The 16,054-nt window shown below is 58.1% G+C and overlaps 1 long non-coding RNA gene across 1 annotated transcript; it reads right to left on the bottom strand.

The window, feature by feature from the left end:
* Positions 1 to 8,069: 8,069 nt before the first annotated feature.
* LOC138444205 (uncharacterized) lies at positions 8,070 to 12,878 on the bottom strand. The gene is made up of 3 exons (XR_011258412.1): positions 12,765 to 12,878; positions 10,623 to 10,753; positions 8,070 to 8,302 (listed from the first exon to the last, which is right to left on the bottom strand). It is a non-coding gene; the product is annotated as an uncharacterized lncRNA (long non-coding RNA).
* Positions 12,879 to 16,054: the final 3,176 nt, after the last annotated feature.

Genomic DNA, 16,054 nt, shown 5'->3' with positions numbered 1-16,054 from the left:
TGGATCCTCCCTGGGCCTCACTCAGGGTCCTGGGGCGTCTTGCCCACTCCACAGGGGCAGAGAACTCCTGGCACAGCAGCACCACCCCTTCCTCAGGTGGCCTCCTTCCCTTCTCAGATTCAGATCTTCAGGGGGCGACACCCAGAAACTTCAGGCCGGGGATCTGGACCGGATCTCAGAGCTCCCCTAGACTCCTCACCCCCACCTCCTCTGGGTAAGTGGAGACCCTGAACCGTCCCAAGGCTGTGCCAGGACCCGGGCTGGGTGGCACCACACTCGGCGTCTCTGCAGGCCCCAGGGCTCCTTCCCCACTCCCCAGCCTCCCCCACCCCTGCCCCATCACTGTGCCCTGGCGGTGAACTTAGCTGGACTTGGTTGAGCCTAGCTGACTCCTCAGTAAAAAGTCAGGACGGGGGCAGGACAGGCTGGAAAAGAGAAGGATGGGGTGCGGAGTGGGGAAGGGGAAGGAGGGGCCTCTCCCTCCAGAACAGCCGTGTTCTCCTTGTGGGGCAGGCTGGGCTCCCACCCCAGGCCTCCTGGGTGGCCCTGAGACAGAAGCAGGGGTGGTGGGAGAGAACCCGCCCAGGAGGAGGAGGAGGGTGGGGCGTGGGGAGGGTGCGCAGGGCGCGGAGGGGACACAGGTGCTCGACAGCCGTCTGCCCAGCCAAGAAGCCAGGGTGCCCTGCGTGGGTTAGACCAGATGACTTGCAGGGTGCGTTTCAGTTCCAGCAGCAGCAAAGGAGGGGCCCGTGGAAGACGCTCTGACCGTCCTTGTCCTGGGGCCTCCCCACTGCACCATCAGCCTCCTGTAAACCCTCCTCCCATGTAGCAACTAGAGCGCAGATGTGACCAGCCCCATTGGCACTGGATGCCCAGAAGGCATCTTTGTTCACCCAGTGGTAAGAGAATACCACAGACGGGGGGACTGAGCAGACAGATGCTTATTTTTCATGGTTCTGGAGGCTGGAAGTCGGAGATCAGGGGCCAGCATGGTGGGTTCTGGCAAGGGCCCTGCTCTGCGTTGCAGACAGCCGTTTTCTCATGTAGCTCTGTGTGACAGGAGGCAGAGAGAGCTCTGAGGGCCTCTTTATAAGGCACTAATCCTATTCACGAGGGCTCCACCCTCGCCGCCTAATCACCTCCCAGAGGCTCACACCTCCTAACACCATCACTTTGGAGGTTAGGGTTCCAGTGCATGAACTTGAGGGAGACATAAGCTTTCAGTCCACAACAGAGGGCACGAGTGAGGTGCTGAAGTCACCAGTGGGCAGGGTCCACCCAGAAGGTGGAGGCAGCCTCTTGATAGGTGCTTCAAGGCCTGGCCACAGGCAAATAGGGCAAAAACGGGCTGACGCCAAATAGGCTGGCCTGTTTGTCTGCAAACCTGGCAGGCATTCAGCTGGTCAGCTCATCAGACAGTGGTCCGGCTGGTGGCCAGTGAGCCAGACAGTCAGACACTCACTTGAGCCATCAGCCAGCAGCTGGCCAGGTCAGCTGCTCTGGAGGTTCCGAAGCCCCCGGCTGGAGATGCTTTAGGTCTTCCCTTTGAACCAGAAATCCTGAGCTGCTCACCACCTTCAGACACCCCGCACGCCCCACCTCCAAGCCTTGTCTTCCCAGACCCCATCCTGAGTGTGTGCCAGCTTTCTCTTCCACAGTCATGCCACGTGACGAACCACAGCACTCGCGCCTAGGCGTGTGTGTCTCCTCGGCCTCGGAGTCGGGGAGCCGGGTGGGGGTGAGGCAGCTCTTTCGTCTTGACTGGCTCACTCGTGAGTCAGCTGCCAGGGCTTCACCTGGGATAGTTGGGTGACCAGCCTCTGCTTTACACGGCATCCCCTCCTCCGGGAGGCTAGCCCAGGCCACTCGCGCAGAGGAGGCTGGCATCCACCAGAGCGGGAGGCCGCGTGTGAGTCCTCAGGTGGCCTGGACTGGGGACTGGCGCCCTGCTGCTGCGTCCGTCAGTCAAGCATCAAGGGCGCCGGGACCAGAGGCTGGGAGGAGCTGCAAGTCTCCTGGCAAAGCGAGTGGGTGCAGGGGGGCCAGGCCCTGGGCTGTTGGCATTGGCAGCAAGCGCCGTCCCTGCCCCCGCCCTGCCTGTTTCCTATTCCTCAAGACTCTTCTCAGCCTCGTTCTTTGACGCTTTCCCCAAAGTTCCCCTGCGCAGTTGCTGCAGACTACGCTAAGCTCCTTTCTGCCCTCCTGCTGTGTCTTGGGTTCCTGTCCTATAGCCCCCAAGTTGGTCCCCAAGGCTGCGGGTTGATCTCCCCGCAGCCTCTGCTGCTAGCATGAGCCCCCGAGGCCCTGAGCCACATCAGGGTCCCTCCCACCCTCAGAGCCGAGGGTGACAGCCGGTGGGGCCGCGGGCAGGAGGCTGGCCTGGGGAAGCCCCCCGCCCCCCAGTCCTGAGCAGTACCCTGTGTGAGACACCCTTCGCTTCCAATTGGCAGCTATCTGTCCTCGGACAAAGCAGCTCGCCTCTGAGCCCCTGGCACCCCCACCCTGGGGCAGCTGGCAGAGAGGGGGCGGGCAGAGGAGGGCACCTCAGGCCCGCGGCCGACGTGGCACACGGCAGCTCCCAGTCTCCTTGCCTCGGTCGCCACAGACCCAGGCTCCGGGCTTTTCCCAGCACGATGCAGACCCGCGCGGTGATTTCCAGGCAGGCCGTGCCCTCTCCGCGCTGTTCTCCTGCGGGCTCCCCCCGCTCGATGCCCGCTGGCAAGCGTTTGTCCGCATGTGGGCACACAGCCTAGCCCACGGGGACCACGTGTGCCTGCTCTGCCGCCCGTCTGCCGCGCCGCCCCGGCCATGCGTTCCGTGTACTTTCTGTTCTCCCCACCCCCTTGCGCGTCCCCCACTGGTGTTTCTGCAGAAAGGCCCAGCCAGGCCATCAGGGCCTTCCCCGGAGGATACTTCCAGAACTCAGAGGTGACAGGAGGCCTCCGAGGGCGGCCTCGGGTGGCACCCGCTGTGTGCCCGCCACGGAGTCCGTCCCCTGGAGCCTCGCCAGCACCAGGCACCTGGCCAGGGCCGCCGGGTGGCGTCATGACTGGGAAGGGGGGGTCCGAGGCTGCGGCCCACCCCCTCCCTGGGCTCCTGTTCTCACTCCTATTTCTCCCATTTCTGAGGCAGCTCTGCGTCCCCATCCCTCCCCCCAGGATGTATGAGTTGAGTTTAATCTGCTCAGTCATGTCCGAATGTTTGCGACGCCATGGACTGCAGCCCTCCAGGCTCCTCTGTCCATGGGATTCCCCAGGCAAGAATACTGGAGTGGGGTGCCATTGCCTTCTCCAGGGGATCCTCCCGACCCAGGGACTGAACCCGGGGCTCCTGTGACTTCTGCATCACGAGCAGACTCTTTACCTGCTGAGCCATCCTCAAGCTGAAATTCCTACCAAATTCACCATCGTGGGGCGGGGGGCTCAGGCTGAAGAGTGCAAATGTTGGATTTGGATGGTCTGGGTTCAAAACCTGCCGCTGTCACTTTCCAGCTGGGGCACCTTGAGCAATTAAAGCAGAAAGCGCTTATTAACTAATCGACGAGTGTGAAGGGCTTCGAGCCAGGCCTGGGGACCTGGAGCTGCAGCTGTTACCGCAGCTCTGAGACTCAGAGAGCAGGTGCAGTGAGAAGAGGAACTGATGATTCAGGTTTCAGGTGTGCCCAGGCCTGCATCCTGGCTTCATTGCTTCCTAGTTGTATGACTTTTGGTCACTCAAACGCTGTGAGCCTCAGTTTCCTTATCGGTAAAAGGGGGATGAAAACAACCATCCTGTTAGTTGTTGGGAGGATTCAGAGATGATACGTGGATGTGCCTAGCCCAGAGCCAGGAACAGCCAGTAGGGCTTTGATGGGTACTTGTTAGATTACAGGAGGTTAAGTGGAAGTCCCTTATCCAACCCATTCAAGTCACGATTTGAATGCAGGCCTGCCTGACTCAAAGCCAGTCCCTAGCCATCACCCTGTACCCTGGGTGATTCACAGGGGCAGGGAGGGGCCCTTGGGCCTCAGTGATGGTATCTAGGAATGGCTGTCACCCGCCTGACTTCCAGGGGTTACAAAGGAACCTGAGTCCTAAATGCGTGGTAAGGCTCTGGCTGGTACTCCAAACTACGCTCCCAGAAGGCATGGGAAGGTGCCACCAGCCTCCAGCACTATAGCCGTGACCTCTGCGTCTACATAGCTCCCCAGGCCAGGTCCCATCTGAGTGCTGTACTTCAGTGACCCATCACTTAACCCTCCCAGGAGGACGAGGGGAGAGGTGCCACCGTTACCAGCACGCCCGTTTCACAGATGAGGAAACTGGAATAAAGAGAGGGGAGCGGGGGGTCCCTGGTGGCCCAGTTTCACCCCTGCTGTGGCCCTGCACTCAGTTGTGGTCAGGAGACTACGGTCCCACAAGTCGCACAGTGCAGTAAACACAGAGAGAAAGGAGTCTAAAGGCTATGTGGTGCCCTGGATTAGACAGCAAAACAGAAAAGGGGCCATGGTGGAAAAGCTGGAGACGCCCGAGTTAGATCGGCAGTTCCGCTGCCAGTCGCTGCCCCCGTGCTTCCTTCCTCGGGGGCAGCACAGCAATGAAAGATGTCACCAGCGGGGCGCCCGCCTGGAGGGCACGTGGGAGCTCTCTTTGCAAGGTTTTGTAAATCTAAAATTCTCTTGAAATAAAAGGTTTGAGAATAACCTATTTGCAGCGAAGCAGGGAGACCCAGCCCTGTGGACAGCGGGTGGGGAGCGGCAGGGAGGGAGGGCCAGACGGGGAGAGCAGCGTGGAATCATGCGCAGTAGCGCGCGGCACAGACGGCCGGTGGGGGTTTGCTGTGTGAACCGGGGCTCTGTGTCGCCTCGAGCGGCTGGGATGGGGCGGGAGGTGGGAGGGAGGGTCAAGAGAGGGGCACGTGTCCACCTGTGGCTGACTTCTGTTGATGCGTGGCAGAAACCAACACGATATTGTAAAAGCAATTATCCTTCCATTAAAAATAAATTTTAAAATTGTTTAAGCTTAAAAATAAAGGAAGTTCAGTGACGCGCCTGGGGTCACACAGCTTCTAGGTGGCAGCGGGGAGATGTAGGTCCCAGACCACTGGCCGCGGAGGCCGTGCGTGGGGCCCTGCAGGCTTCCAGCCGAGGCCATATCGCCGGCCCTGCCCAGCACACCCGCCCACGGTCACTGTGTCAGAGCGGGCAAGCCCGCGTTCGCGGCCTGGCAGAAGGTTCCTTTTCATCTCTTTTAACAGGCGGGGAGCTCTTGTGTCAATATAACTCTCTCTAAAGATTGGGTGGCTCCCTTTGTTTCAGACCCCACTCTCCTCCATGGGCCGGGGGCCGCAGCAATGGAGCAGATTCTGACCCCATCTTTCTGATGCTGCTTGCAGACTGGGCAGTTTATTCTGTGAGCGCGTCTCTTTTTTGTAGTGCCTTATCAAACGCAGACGTAAAAGCCAACTGATGCTCTCAATAATCTGCGGAGATATCCCTTTGCCCGAGAGTTCATTTGACACACGCTTTGCTCCTTAGGTTTCTACAGATAACTTTTCCCAAATGATTCAGCATTGCATGATGTGAATTGCCGTTCTTCTAGCCCGCAAGAGCAGTTTCCTCACTGTTTCTTCAGCCTTCTCTCACAGTTTCCCCTGTCCCGCCATCCAGGCCCCAAAACCAAGGCCATGCGTGTTTTACGTCCACGTACCTGTTTATGTATCAGTCATGTATTGCTATAAAATGAAATATCCCAAATCTCAATGGCTTAAAATAGCAATCATGAATACTAAATATTTCAAACTTTACCTATGTTTGGTAGCCCTGGGTCTCCCTTGCTGCGTGCAGGCTTTCTCCGCTTGTGGCTTCACGGGCCTCTCATAGTGATGGTATCTCTGCAGAGCACAGGCTCTGGGGCGAGGAGGCGTGAGTAGCTGCAACACTCAGGCTCAGTAGCTGTGGCAAACGGGCTTAGTTGCCCCGAGACATGGGGAATCTTCTGGGACCAGGGCTCGACCCTGTGTCCCCTGCATTGGCAGGTGGATTCTAAACCGCTGGAAGATCAGGGAAGCCCATGCATGATTTTTTTACATGTCTGTGAGTCACGGGAGGCTGGCGGACCCAGGCTGAACTTGACCGGCCCCGCTGGTGTCAGCCAGGCTACCTTGAGTCTGGCTGGTTGACCTGGGCTGGACTCAGTCAGGGACGGCCCCGCTCTGAGTTTCTTTCATCCTCCCGCTGAGACCAGTGGGCTCACCTGGGTACGCCCATCTGAAGGTGGCGGCAGTAGCCTGGGTAGGCAAGACCACGCCTGCAAGCCCTTATCAGGTGCCTGGACCCGCATCTGCCGTCGTCCCCTTGGCCGCAGCGCGTGGTGGAGCCCAGAGTGAAGGAGAAGGGAAGGGCCTCCCACTCTCGAGGAGGAGGGTGCGGCACCGTCACGGAGAGGACGCGGACGGGGCAGGGGCGAGGCCTGGGCACGAGCGCCGCCCACCCCTGTGGCCAAGGGCACGCGCTCCCTCACTGCCCGTCCTCTGCATCTGCTTTAAGCCTTCCCTATAGTTCCTTTCCCCTGTTCCACACGGTCGTATCATCCTTTCTCAGATGAGAGCTGAAGATCAGACGAGAGACGTGAAGTCCCTTCCTCAGGATCCCATCGCCAACAGGCACAGAGCTCGCATTTGAAGGCAGGCCTGTCTGGGCCCCCACAGGCAGTGAAAAGGAGACCGTTTCCGCCCTGGTTATACCCAGAGGGCTCTTGACCTGTAGAACCTAATTCTGGCTAACAAGCTGGAGAAAAAAGCGGTTTACTGGAAGGAAATTGCACGGCCCACAGTGGTGGAAGAAAAGCCAGAGAGACAGAGGTAGGTTCAGAGGGTCTGTCAGAAAGGAGCTTGTGAGGCCTCCCTGTGCCGATTGAAAGGCTGAAGGTGGGAGGAGAAGGGGACGACAGAGGACGAGCCGGCTGGATGGCATCGCCGACTCCATGGACGTGGGCCTGGGTGAACTCCGGGAGAAGGTGATGGACAGGGAGCCTGGCGTGCTGCCGTCCAGGGGGTCGCAGGGAGTCAGACACGACTGATGGAGGACTGAACCGGCTGTGATGACGACTCAATTGTCTTCGTCACTCAGCCTGGGAGTCAGGGCGCCGAGAATCTAATTGGCCCGGCTTGTGCGTGCCCGAGGGTGGGCGTGGGGGCCGACAGCCAGTCCCTCCCTTCCGCCCGCCCCATGAATGGGGTGGGGGCTTCTGAAGGAAACGCGGGGTGACACGTCCTGGGAGTGAGCAGGGCGGGTGGCCTGGCTGCAGGGAGCGGCTGCGTGGACTTGGGAGCGGGCCTGCTGACTGGTTGTCCTTGAGCAGTGCAGGCAGGCTTCCGCCCTCCCTTGCCTGCGTTCCCCCTGTCGCACTGCGGTGGTGGGTGAACCTCTCTGGGTGCTCGCGAGGGGCGGTGAGCGCTGACTGGTGGCGTGGCTGTGTCTGGGGCTGGGTGGGCGAGCAGAGGGTAAACCCTCCAGGAGACGCCACGGGCCCTGCGGTCCTGACGGCCGAGGCGGCCGAGGCCCCAGACCGGCCGTGACCTCCCGGCCTGGAGAAGCGCCTGGAGACGCTGGCAGCCTGCCCCCCGGGGCCCGTTTCTCGGAGGAGGAGCTCCGAGAACCCAGAGACGGCAGGGACTGAGCCGTCACCCTCAGGGGGACAAGCTCGTGTGCGTGATTCTCCGTTTCAGGTTTGCTGGCATCGTGGCGGGGACTCTGAGCCCACGTGAGCAGAGCGTGGGCTTCCCGAGCTGGCGCCAGACGCGAAGTCAGGTGAGGCTTCGGGCACCAGGCACTGGCCTTGCCCGCGAGAGGGCTCCTGGGAACCTCAGTCCCCTGTCGCTCGCTGTGACCTGGGGTAAGTGCTCCAAGCCTGCTCGCTCATCTGCCCAGGAGAGGTGGTCACGGGGGCTCCCAGCCCTGTTCCGACCCCTGGTGCTGCCATTCAGAGCGCCCCCAGACCCCCCTCGACTCACCGGGCTTGTTTGTTTCGACAATGGCCTGGTGATTCCTTTTTTAAAAAAAGTTAAAGAAAGAAATTTTTTGATATAAATTTTTAAAAAATTAATTTTTATTGGAGTATAGTTGCTTCACGGATTTCCTTGGTGGCTCAGATGATAATCGGCCTCTAATGCGGGGGACCTTGGTTGGATCCCTGGGTTGGGAAGATTCCCTGGAGCAGGACATGGCAACCCACTCCAGTATTCTTGCCTGCAGAATACCGTGGACAGAGGCAGCTGGAAAATCCCGTGGACAGAGGCGCCAGGCAGGCTACAGTCCACGGGGCTGCAAAGAGTCCGACAGGACTGGGTGGCTGAGCGCGCACACACCGAACTGCTTCACGATGCTCTTAGTTTCTCTTCTACGGCAAAGTGAGCCAGCGGGGCGTGTACATCTATCCCCTCTCCTTAGGCCTCCCTTCCCATCCAGACCCCCGCAGGGCCCTGAGCAGCATCCCTTGTGCTGCCTAGCGGGCTGTTATCGATTTTATACATCGTCCGGGTACGTCAGTCCCAACCTCCCAGCTCCTCCCCCTTTGACCTGGTGACCCCCAAATACCACCCCCTGTGGCTTGTCTTTGCCCTCCACTCAAGCAGGCACTAAGTCAAGCCAAGGCAAGCCTTGGCTTCCCCGCTCTGTCTGGGTCAACCCCGCTTAATGACAGTGCAGCGCAACTGCACAGAGAAGGGCTGGGAGGCCTGGTTTCCATCCTCCAAGCCTCTGGCGTTTCTGGCCGTGAAGAGAAGCCGGCCTGTGCTGGGGCGCCCTGGGGCGGTCGGAGGAGGTGACCCCCCCCACCCCCACATCGGGCACTAGCAGGACGAGCGAGGCCGAAGGGGTCAGGCTCAGAGGGAGATCCAGGCTCAGAGGGAGATCCAGGCTCAGAGGGAGATCCAGGCACAGAGGGAGATCCAGGCACAGAGGGAGATCCAGGTTCAGAGGGAGGTCCAGGCTCAGAGGGAGATCCAGGCTCAGAGGGAGATCCAGGCTCAGAGGGAGGTCCAGGCTCAGAGGGAGGTCCAGGCTCAGAGGGAGGTCCAGGCTCAGAGGGAGGTCCAGGCTCAGAGGGAGATCCAGGCTCAGAGGGAGATCCAGGCACAGAGGGAGATCCAGGTTCAGAGGGAGGTCCAGGCTCAGAGGGAGATCCAGGCACAGAGGGAGGTCCAGGCTCAGAGGGAGGTCCAGGCTCAGAGGGAGGTCCAGGCTCAGAGGGAGGTCCAGGCTCAGAGGGAGGTCCAGGCTCAGAGGGAGATCCAGGCACAGAGGGAGGTCCAGGCTCAGAGGGAGGTCCAGGCTCAGAGGGAGATCCAGGCTCAGAGGGAGATCCAGGCACAGAGGGAGGTCCAGGCTCAGAGGGAGGTCCAGGCTCAGAGGGAGGTCCAGGCTCAGAGGGAGGTCCAGGCTCAGAGGGAGGTCCAGGCTCAGAGGGAGGTCCAGGCTCAGAGGGAGGTCCAGGCTCAGAGGGAGGTCCAGGCTCAGAGGGAGGTCCAGGCTCAGAGGGAGATCCAGGCTCAGAGGGAGATCCAGGCTCAGAGGGAGGTCCAGGCTCAGAGGGAGGTCCAGGCTCAGAGGGAGGTCCAGGCTCAGAGGGCCCCAGGGACCCCCGGCTGGCCACTGCTCCCCCGGACCACAGGCGGGACGGCCCCAGCCTGGCTTCTCCCGGGCTCTCAAGATCTCCAGGAAGGAAGTCGGTTGGCCTGACAGGCTCGTCTTTTACAAAGCCGCGTGTTTGTCATGAGGTTTGTGCCCTTGCCCTGTGTGACCACAGACGTCACAATAAGCCAGTGGAGCAGCCATCAGCCGTTCTGAGGGCGGACGGGGAGGGACCCTGGAGGTTGCCTAGCCCCATCCCCTCACTTTGTTAGGCTCTAGAAGACAACCCAGTCAGACACCAAGGTGCAGGGCCTGGCTCCGCCACTAGGTTGCCACGGACATTGACCTCACGATAGCTCAGTTTCCCCATCTGTTAAAAGGGAACGTTCCCTTTCATGATAGAGCAGCAAGGCCAATAGAAAACGTGTAGGCCCCTTGCAAGCCTCAAATGAATTTTTGAAGATTCTTTTGCTTGTGGCTGCGCTGGTCTTCGCAGCTGTGGCGGGCTTTCTCTAGCAGCGGCGAGTGGGGCCGGCTCTTTGCTGCGGTCCAGGGGCTTTTCCTCGCAGGGCTCAGGCCCTGGGTGCTGGAGCGTCAGCTGCTGGCTCTGGAGCGTGGTCTCAGGTGCTGTAGCACGCGGGCTTAGTTGCTCCGAGGCGTGTGGGATCTTCCTGGACCAGGGATTGAACCGGGGTCCGCTGCTCTGGCAGGCGGCTTCTTTAACCACTGGACCACCAGGGAGGCCCCGTCTCAGGTGAGTGAACATATGAAGCGCTAGGCAGAGTGCTCACACCCTGCCCAAGGCTGGGGGCTCCTGGGGAGACTTCTGCGCCTTGCTGGGAGGGGCCCCGGGACTCCGTCACAAGGACCCTGGCAGACGCACCCCAGGCCACGGGCTGTGTGAGGCCCCTCTCTGAGCATGTCCCGCTCTGTGACCCTTAAGCGGCCCCGCCCCAGCCTCGCCGCTGAGTCCACAGCCGGGTGTCTTCAGATATTCCTCCTCCCCACTCACCGTCTCCCTGCTCCAGCCAAGATCCCTCCTCCTTCCCCAGAGTCGCAGCTCAGTTACTCCGGTCTTCAGAAAACCTGGAACCTCGCTGCAGGCCAGGATATAACCGACTCGCCAGGAGCCCCCTTAAGACACTGCGAGGAAACATTTTATGCCAGTGTTGGAGACTGTCTGGGGCATTTCTCAAGATTCCAAGGTCCCTGCATGAACCCGAGGGGCCAGGCTAAGGCGGGGGCTACATGAAAGAACAACGGCCCAGGAAGCAGCTGGAGGGGGTCCCGGGGGCACCGACAGCTGCGAGTGCCCCACTTTTACCTTACGTTTGTGTCAGCCTCAGCAGCAAGAGCCTATGAGGGGGAACGCGAGGCTTTCTTGAGGAAGAAATTCAGAAAAAAATTGACGTTTCCATTAAGTTCGTTTGCTCACTGCCACCCACAGGTCTTTAGCGCTGGGCTTTGTTTGTTCTGGTATCGCCACACGGGCATGTGGTGTCTAAGTTCCCCAACCAGGGATCAAACGTAGGTCGCCTGCACTGCAAGCGCAGTCTTAACCTCTGGACTGTCAGGGAAGTCCCACTGAGGGTGTTACTTTGACATCTTATCCTAACTCATACGGTCAGAAGCGGAAGAGATGAAGACAAATATGATATCACTTATATGTGAGTCTTCGAAAATGATACAGATCAACTTACTTAAAAACCAGAAACAGATTCACAGACATAGAGACAAACTTTTGGTGAGCAAAGGCACATGGGGTGGAGGAGGGAGAAATTAGGAGTTTGGAATCAACACACCACTAAGAAGAGTGAAAAAGTTGGCTTAAAGCTCAACATTCAGAAAACGAAGATCATGGCATCCGGTCCCATCACTTCATGGGAAATCGATGGGCAAACAGTGGAAACAGTGTCAGACTTTATCTTTTTGGGCTCCAAAATCACTGCAGATGGTGACTGCAGCCATGAAATTAAAAGACGCTTACTCCTTGGAAGAAAAGTTATGACCAACCTAGATAGCATATTCAAAAGCAGAGACATTACTTTGCCGACTAAGGTCCGTCTAGTCAAGGCTAAGGTTTTTCCAGTGGTCATGTATGGATGTGAGAGTTGGACTGTGAAGAAGGCTGAGCGCTGAAGAACTGATGCTTCTGAACTGTGGTGTTGGAGAAGATTCTCGAGAGTCCCTTGGACCGCAAGGAGATCAGCCCTGGGATTTCTTTGGAAGGAATGATGCTAAAGCTGAAACTCCAGTACTTTGGACACCTCATGCAAAGAGTTGACTCATTGGAAAAGACTCTGATGCTGGGAGGGATTGGGGGCAGGAGGAGAAGGTGACGACAGAGGATGAGATGACTGGATGGCATCACGGACCCGATGGATGTGAGTCTGAGTGAACTCCGGGAGATGGTGATGGACAGGGAGGCCTGGCGTGCTGCGATTCATGGGGTTGCAAAGAGTCGGACACGACTGAGCGACTGAACTGAAGTGAACTGATATATAAACAGATGCAACAAGGACCTGCCGTATAGCCCAGAGAACTATACCCTGTAATAACTTATGGTCGAAAAGAAGCTGGGAAAGAATCGCACACGTGTGTGTACGTGTGTGCTACATGTTCACAGCTGAGCCACTTTGCTGAGCACCTGAAATGAACCAACCCTGTAAACCAACTCTGCTTCAACAGGAAAAGAAACGGTGCAACAGGAAAAGTTTTAAAGGATCGACCCATATTCAGGAAAAAACGAGAAGACACGTGTTGTTGCTGGCTGTTTTGCATCAGCCCCTCCTAGGAGCACCCCGCTTCCCTAGGAGCACCCCCACTTCCCTAGGACCACCCCACTTCCCTGGGAGCACCCCGCTTCCCTAGGAGCACCCCCACTTCCCTAGGTGCACCCCACTTCCCTAGGAGCATCCTCACTTCTCTGGGAGCATGCCCACTTCCCTAGGAGCACCCCACTTCCCTGGGAGCACGCCCACTTCCCTAGGAGCATCCCCACTTCCCTGGGAGCACCCCCATTTCCCTAGGAGTAACTCCACTTCCCCAGGAGTAACCCACTTCCCTAGGAGCACCCCATTTCCCTGGGACCACCCCCACTGCCCTGGGACCACCCCACTTCCTTTGGGGGAACCCCCTCTCCCCCACTGTTTACACTCTCGATGGGAGAACGGTTCCAGCGTGCGATCCCACCGCAGGAGCTCCGGGGACACACGGCTCCTCCAGGCTCGGTTCAGCAGCAGGGCACGTCTCCTGTCCCAGGTCACTCCTCTGCCTGTTGTTAGAAATGGGCGCTAGCAACCGTGGCAGGTTGATCTGCGGGCAGTAACCAGGCAGCGAGGAGTCAGGCCCAGCTTTGCCAGGACTAGTTCTATGACCTGTAAAGTGTCATTCCACTTCTCTGAGGCTCCACTTTTCCGTCTGGAAGAATGGGCAAATGTCGCAATCATGATTTTCAGCAAAAGAAGCTGACACAACTAACGTGCACTGTATGAGTCCTTTGTACACGATTCAAAAACAGGCAAGGCTAAGCTTCATTACTGAGAGGTGCATACACGGTGGCCACGCTGAGACAAAACGAAAAAGCAGCGATCTCCGTAAACCGAGCTGCGCGTGCGCATGGGCTGCGGGAAGGGCCGTGCGCAGGAGAGCCCCCTCAGGACTGCTGGCGCCATTCTGTCCTGATCGGGATTGTTCATTACACAGACATTTGCTTTAGAATTTACTATGATTAGAATTGCTCCTGGGATTCCCTGGTGGCCCAGTGGTAAAGAATCTGCCTGCCAGTGCAGGAGACAGGGGTTCGATCCCTGGTCCGGGAAGATCCCGCTGCCGGGGAACAACTAAGCCTGAGTGCCGCAACTGCTGGAGGCTGTGTGCCCCAGAGCCTGAGCTCCCCAGCAAGAGGAGCCCCCGCGAGAGGCCCCCGCGGCGAGAGGCCCCAAGAGGAGCCCCCGCGGCGAGAGGCCCCCGCGCCACAGCTAGAAGAGCTCACAGGGAAAGCTCGCCCAGCAGCAAAGAGCCAGCACAGCCAAAACAAAATCATACGCAGAAACATAAAAGAATTGCTCGCGGCACCTTCCAGCTGCTTCTGTCCTCTTTGGTGTGTCTGCTGGATGACCATGGGAAAGAAGAGACTGACTCTGTCTTTAAAGAGGCTGTTAGCTGCACTTTGCACACATGAGGGCCGTGAATGATCCTCTGCCCCCCCTCTCTGGTCCATAGCCCAGAATGTCCAAGCTGCGTCCTGCTCTGCCGCCTGGGACCCGTTTCACAGCGGAGTAAACTGAAGTGCAGAGAGGCGAAGGCGTGATCTCTTCCCCACCCCGCCACCCCCCTCCCGCCCCGCTTCCTTTTACCCTCAAAGGCCTCCAGCCTGAGACCTACTCTCCTCTGCAACCTGAGGCTCCCTTTCTGCCTGGAGCTGCTGGAGTGCCGTGTGTGAATCCAGCCGCCTCAGAATTAAGAGCGAACAGAGCATTTCCTCTCCTTCAGAGTCTGTTCCAACACCCTCCCTCTCAGGCTGGAAAAAACAATCCAGTTGCAATTTCCTTCCACCCACAACTCCCCCATCACATGCACTCAGCCTTGGGAGTAGTAGAGGACTTTATTATTTTCTAAAGAACCCATGCACGCCATCCGGAGCTCGCATAAACCCTTCTGAGCATCCTTCGGCAAACCACTCCAGGAGAATAAAAGCTGGGCTGAGGAGAGCACCGGGCCCACCGCAGGCGTACCTAAGATCCCAGCTCAGGCACCACGAGCTCGCAAGAGGCCCCAGCTCCCCATCACCTCAACAGATGCGGCCCTCATTTCCGTTGGAATAAACTGCCTCCAGCTTGGAGCAGTGAGAACTTCACAAGCAGTCCTGCTCCCAAGGCCGGCAATTTGCCAGAAATTAGCAGTGACTAAGACACACCAGCTCTCTTTGTTCTGGGTGGTGGGGACCAGCTTGTCCCACACCTTTCATTTCCAGCGTTGGTTGGAGAGCTGCGCACGCAGCCGTCCTGAGGCCCCAGGCCTAGGGTGGGGGCTTTCCTTTTCCATGTCCCCCTCCCCTTGAACAGGCTAAAAAGGGAGGCACTGCTGACTCCCCACGAGATCTGCTCATCTTCCTTGCTTCTCCCCCATTTCCTATTCACTCATCGTCCAGAACAAGAAAGAAACAGAGTGGGCGGACTGAAGGCCGTTCCTACTGCTTTGTCAAAAACTGGAAGCTTTTCCAAAGGCTGGTGAGATCCTCCAACACCCTGACCTTTAAGAGCTGGAGGGAAAGGCCCGACTTTGTGGATTTGTAACCTGTCCTGGCCAGGCCCAGCGCAGGCTTGAGGCCACAGCAGCAAGGCCACCCTCTCAGTGAAATGAGCTGCACTTGGCGCAAGTCCACGCCAGGGCCCTGCTCTGTGCTTTGCAGGCTGGGAAGCTTCATGCATGTCATTTCACCACCCTATGCCTCAGCTTTTGCATCTGTAGAATGGGTATGACAAGGTGGAGTAGGATGTCCCACAGGGCTTATGGAGAGGCAGGGCCAGCTGCCTAATTTGCAGGACCCAGGGCAAAATCAAAACGCAGGGTCCTGTGTGGAGCCAGGGACCCTGCCTTGGCGGCCTGTCCTAGGAACTTGCCCAAGACCTGGGACATGAACATTCTCTCGCTCCCCATTTTCCCACAGCTGCTTTGCAAAGGATATTAAGTGTGCTCCCTACCTTTGAAAAAAAAAAAAAGCAGGGACTTCCGAGGTGGTCTGGTGTTAAGATCCCACCTGCCACGGAGCAGCTAAGCCCGTGTGCTGCAATGACCCTCACACCCTGGAGGCCATGCTTCTCAGAGAAGCTGCCGAAACGAGAAGCCCGCACACCCCCACTAGAGAGTGACCCCACTCATCGCAACTGGAGGAGGCCTGTGCACAGCCACGGGGCCCAGCCCCGCTGCTCACTAAATACATTTCTTAAAATCATTTTTCAAAAAAGCGGGTCTCTTCTTCAAGAATTATGAAACATTTCAAGACGGCAACAGCAGAGCATTAAACCAAGCCTGGGGCCCCGGGGGCCTGCCCAAGAAGCTGGCCCTGGGCAAGATGTCCATTCATTCATTCAGCAGACAGTGGGATTCTATGCCAGGTACAAGTCATACGAGCTAACAAATGCCAAGGCTCAACAGATCTGGTACACAGGGGGTACTCAGTAAACAGCACCTTCAATTTCATGTAAGCCTCTTGATACAATGCAGCAGGTAGCGTCATCTCCACTCACACATAAGAAAACGAGACTGGCCCTTCCCTACCCGGCTGACAGCCAGATGCCCAGGGACGCTGTGAGTACCTACCTGATGACCGTAGGTCATAAGTATGAAAAGAGACATCCACAGGGCCCCAGAAAAGCTCTTGGGTTAGGGTTAGACCGACTCGACTGTCGCTGTCTTTAAAGACACAAAGGCAACCTACAT

The sequence above is a fragment of the Ovis canadensis genome, chromosome 7 (assembly GCF_042477335.2).
Source record: "Ovis canadensis isolate MfBH-ARS-UI-01 breed Bighorn chromosome 7, ARS-UI_OviCan_v2, whole genome shotgun sequence".
Taxonomy (NCBI): domain Eukaryota; kingdom Metazoa; phylum Chordata; class Mammalia; order Artiodactyla; family Bovidae; genus Ovis; species Ovis canadensis.
Note: the sequence above shows the minus strand (reverse complement) of the source record. Positions and strands in the feature narration are given on the sequence as shown.